Here is a 5,051-nt window from a genome sequence, read left to right as displayed (position 1 = left end):
AGCCGCCCTTCCAAACACAACCAAGTCCACAGTCAGCCGCAGCCGCCTGAACGCAGAGGGTGTTCTTGGACGCTGGGTTAAAAGCATCCGAGAAATGAACCCAGTACTTGGTAAAAACCTGGGTAGTTTCTTGAATAAGAAACTGCAAGAAACCAGCCCCTGGCAGTGATATTTACAAGCTGGTCATGCACGCTGGAAAGGAGTAGCGTCAGAGGGTCTTGCTACTAAACAGCGCCTGACTCCCCTCAGCCCAGCGGAAAGCGCCGTCCCAGCACAGTCACTCGGCAGATCAAAGACCCACCGCTGCCTTCAAGGTCATTTCCACAATCTCCCGGGCGTGGGGACGCGGGGGGAGACAGTGCAACACGGGAACTTGCCGATAAGGCCTGAACGTCAGACACCGCTGATGTGTCAGTGAGAGGTGGCCGAAGCTGAAAAAGGTGCCCCGGTTAATGCCACCTAACTCTCCACTAACCAGTCCAGGCGTGACATCACTCTGGTTCTTGATGTGAGGTGAAAGTGGTGCTGGTGATTTGGGCCCTTCTTTTTGACCTCTGGATGCTAGGTTTGCGGCTGTGTTTACGAAGACGTGTTGATGTGAGAGACGCTTGATGGTAAAATAACTAGGGACGGAACTGTCAAGAACGAGAGCTTTTTAAGGGAGTACAGATGGCATTGGACTAACCCTCACCTTGGCCTTGCTCCCCTGAATCTATCAACAGCCACACTGTTGGGAAGGGTGGGCGGGTGACCAGTTTTACCAACTGTCAGACTTTAGAACTCTCATCTTTTAGAAGAATCTGGAGAGAAACTGCCCACAGCGTTGACAGTTGCTCTGTGTTCCAGATGTGAGCTGGGGGGTCGCGGGGCCCCCTCACTCTCTAACTCAGGGTCAAGCGGCTATTTTTATTTAGAGAGTGAAGGGAAAAGTGCTATAAAACAAAGGACAAAAATATGGATAAGATGAACGAATTCACCGTTCATCTTAATGATAAAGAGTGACTCACAAAGCCAGTGGACATGGAGGCCAGTTTTTCAAGGCTGAATACTCTTGTTCGACAATTTAACTTCCTCCAGGACACACTTTTTTTTTTTTTTGGTATTCGGTTTGGAGAACTTTGGGCGACAGAAGAGGTGAGCTGTGGCTAGGGACACAATTTCAGTCTCCTGGCCATAATAGAAAAATCGAGTCTCGGAACAATTATGTTCGAAGTTTTTCTGGTCACCTTCTGGGCAGATGTGCCTGGGATTGAGGGCAGATCCGGCGGTCCCACCGGGCCGAGGCTGGCGGCAGTTACGTTATTTATCCCCGCTTCATTCTGCAGAAGCTTTAGGAGGGCTTAGGAAGTGACACCAGAGCAGCCGGATAAATTAGAAGTGGGCGAGAAAGATGAGGCAACGGAAAACAAAGTCAGAGGCGGGTGAGTGTGGGCCACAGGGTGTCTGCGTCAGCCTCTACACTGCACCCCACCAGGGCGGCTTAGCTCTGCGCCTCCCCCCAGACGGAACAAAGGAGAGGCTTCGTTTTCCTGCCTGCATCTCAGCCCACCCCCTCCTCCTCGTGGCCCACAGGCCTCCAGGGTCACTCTCTCATCGCGCCACCTGCTTCCTGGAGCCCTGTGTCTGAGTGGCAACAGGAGTGAGGGCAGGGCGGCGTCTAAGTTCTCCCTGAGTCCCCAGTGCTCGGGGTTCACTTTATGTTTAATGAGTGAATGAATGAATGGGTGGATGAACAAATGAATGAACACAGATGGCTGAGAGAATTCGCTTCTCCCCATCATCGGGCCAAAGGGCAAGCTGAGAAGAAGAGCTTCTGTCCCTGCCCCAGCACCACTGGTCACCATCCGCCTTGTCAGAGGCGTGTAGGGACCATTTCAGCCTGTTCACTCACATCACAAACAGCTTTGGGTCATCTCCCAGGGTCTGAACCCCTGCTCTGTCACTCACCAGCTGTGTGACCTTGGCCAGGTTACTAAACCTCTCTGTGCCTCCATCTCTCCATCTGTAAAATGCGGATAATAGCGGCACCTTCCTTGGCAGCATTCGGGAGTTGGTATCCATGCAGAGGTGCCTGGACGGGTGCCTGGAGTGTGGTAAGCCTGAGGTCTGGGTTGATTTGCATTTTTATTATTATGACTTTGAGCCAGGCCTGTGGGGGGAGGCAGAGATGAATGGGAGTTCCCTCCCATCCTTAACCCCACATTCCAGGCCCACCACCATCAGCCACATGTGTTCCTGGCCTCGTTTCCCATATGCGCCCCAGACATGCACTGTCAAAGCACTGGGACAGTGTGGGGCTGGGGGCAGCGGCTGGTGACGGGATCGTTGCGGTGACTGCCGTTCTCTGGGTCCTGCATGTTCCATCGCCTGGACACCCCCCAGCTCCCCTCTGTGTGCCTGGACCAGGTGGTTTCCCGGCCCGGATGCCCCTTTCCTGGGACATCACAGCATGGCCACCAGTCACGTGGGTGCTAAGGAAGCCTGCTGCCCCCTCCGTCAGAGACCCCCGTGTGAGGCTGAGTGTGAGAACTGAGACGCTGAGCCTCCAAGGGGCAGAGGAGACAGGAGGGAAGGAGGGGGTGGGAGGAGAGGGTCAGGAGGAGGAGGCTGGGGGGCAGGAACAAAGCCGCAGGCGGAGCAGGAGAGGCGGGGCAGCGGCAGAGGGGAGCCTCCCGCAGGGCCTGGCCCGGTGCTCTGCACGCGGCTGCAGGCGCTGAGTAAATGTTTGTTAAGCGGATCGAACTGAATTGTATCAACAGAGAACGCAACGCACACCGCCTGGAAGCTTCCAGGCTCGCTGCACATGCCCCGAGGCCACGTTGTACTCCTGCTCGTCTTAATGGGGTTTGTCGAATGCAGAAGTGGTACCTCATTACCCCAGCAGCACCGGCACTGGGCCACACGGATGCCCGCTCCAACCCACAAGCTGCAGCCCTGCCCTCGCCCGCCTGCTGCCAGGCGAGGGGTGGGTTCGCAGGCTGGATGGACAGTGGCCAAGAAGCAGCGGTGGCCTGGGAGTCCAGAGGAGAGGGCAGAGGAAAGGGGGGGCAGGGCAGTGGGTGGGGAGGCACCCAGGGTCCCCAGGTTTCCATCTGGACCATGCGGTGGGCGCTGATGCTATTGGAGCAGGTTGGGAGAGAAGGAGATTTTATTTTATTTTATTTATTTATTTTTTTAACATCTTTATTGGAGTATAATTGCTTTACAATGGTGTGTTGGTTTCTGCTGTATAACAAAGTGAATCAGCTATACATATACATATGTCCCCATATCTCCTCCCTCTTGCATCTCCCTCCCACCCTCCCTATCCCACCCCTCTAGGTGGTCACAAAGCACCGAGCTGATCTCCCTGTGCTATGCGGCTGCTTCCCACTAGCTATCTGTTTTACGTTTGGTAGTGTATACATGTCCATGCCACTCTCTCACTTCGTCCCAGCTTACCCTTCCCCCTCCCCATGTCCTCATGTCTATTCTCTATGTCTGCATCTTTATTCCTCTCCTGCCCCTAGGTTCTTCATAACCTTTTTTTTTCTTTTTAGATTCCATGTATATGTGTTAGCATACAGTATTTGTTTTTCTCTTTCTGACTTACTTCACTCTGTATGACAGACTCTAGGTCCAGCCACTTCACTACAAATAACTCAATTTCGTTTCTTTTTATGGCTGAGTAATATTCCATTGTATATATGTGCCACATCTTCTTTATCCATTCATCTGTCGATGGACACTTAGGTTGCTTCCATGTCCTGGCTATTGTAAATAGAGCTGCAGTGAACATTGTGGTACATGACTCTTTCTGAATTATGGTTTTCTCAGGGTATATGCCCAGTAGTGGAATTGCTGGGTCGTATGGTAGTTCTATTTGTAGTTTTTTAAGGAACCTCCATACTGTGAGAGAAGGCGATTTTAATTGTGAGTTGAGGTTTCCCAGGGAGAGCCGGGAGGAGGGAGTATCCAGAGGGACCAGCGGTCGGAAGGGGAATAGTTGAATAGAAGGTTCCAGAAGGGAATCATGGGGCGGGGGCTGATGTAGCCAGGGCATGGAGAGTGGGTGGCTGACTGAGCCAGTGTCCACACCATGCATGACGAGGGGTAGACGCAGCAGATGGGACAGGTCAGATGGGGGCCAGCATCCGACTTGTCAGGCGGGAAAGGATGTCACCACAGCAAAAGAGCCATGACCAGAAGTCTCCAAATGGAGCCGAGAGCTTGATTCCCTGATGAGGGGGCAGGGGGCAGCCCTCTGGAGAGAGAGACAAGTTCCATTCATTCACTCATTCATTCATTCATTCCCTGCGTACTTCCTGAGCGCCCACAGTGTTCCAGGGCAGGGACCACACGGAAACCCCCGCCACTCCCTTCCTCTCTGTGGCTCTTACATTCTGCTGGTGGCGTCTGGGGTTAGCAGAAAGTGCTCAGGGGGAGGTACAATTTCAGACAAGGTGACAAGGGAAGCCTCACTTCTGGGTACAGACCCAGGAAGAGCATCTAGACAGGGGGCCAGAAGTGCAAAGGCACTGGGGTAAGAGCATCTAGACAGGGGGCCGGAAGTGCAAAGGCACTGGGGTAAGAGCATCTAGACAGGGGGCCAGAAGTGCAAAGGCACTGGGGTAGGAGTGTGGCCGGGTGTTTGTGGTGGTTGCAGTGCAGTGAGGCGGGTGGAGAGTAACAGGTCAGGCCAGGGAGGCACAGGCACTTTGCAGGGCTTCAGAGAAACGTGGGTAACCCAGGAGCCTTTGGTGAGCTTTGGGCAGAGGAAAGCCTCCTGCGGTTTACACGTGCAAAGGATTCCTCCAGCTGTTGGCTGAGATCGGGGGAGGGGCATGGGCAGAAGCAGGGGGACCAGGTAGGCTCTCCCACGGTCATGCTGGTGCTGTGGGCAGGCAGCTTGGGCCCGAAGACACGGCTGGAATCTGGCTGGTCTCGGAAGGCAGGACCCGGAGGGCTTCCCAACGAGCTGGAAGTGGGATGTAAGAGTCAGAGAAGAGTCCCAGAGGGACCCTCCATCTCCAGCCTGAGCTGCTGGAAGAACCCGAGATGGGTCTGGCTGC

The sequence above is a fragment of the Balaenoptera musculus genome, chromosome 2 (assembly GCF_009873245.2).
Source record: "Balaenoptera musculus isolate JJ_BM4_2016_0621 chromosome 2, mBalMus1.pri.v3, whole genome shotgun sequence".
NCBI lineage: Eukaryota > Metazoa > Chordata > Mammalia > Artiodactyla > Balaenopteridae > Balaenoptera > Balaenoptera musculus.
This window is presented reverse-complemented; position numbering follows the sequence as displayed.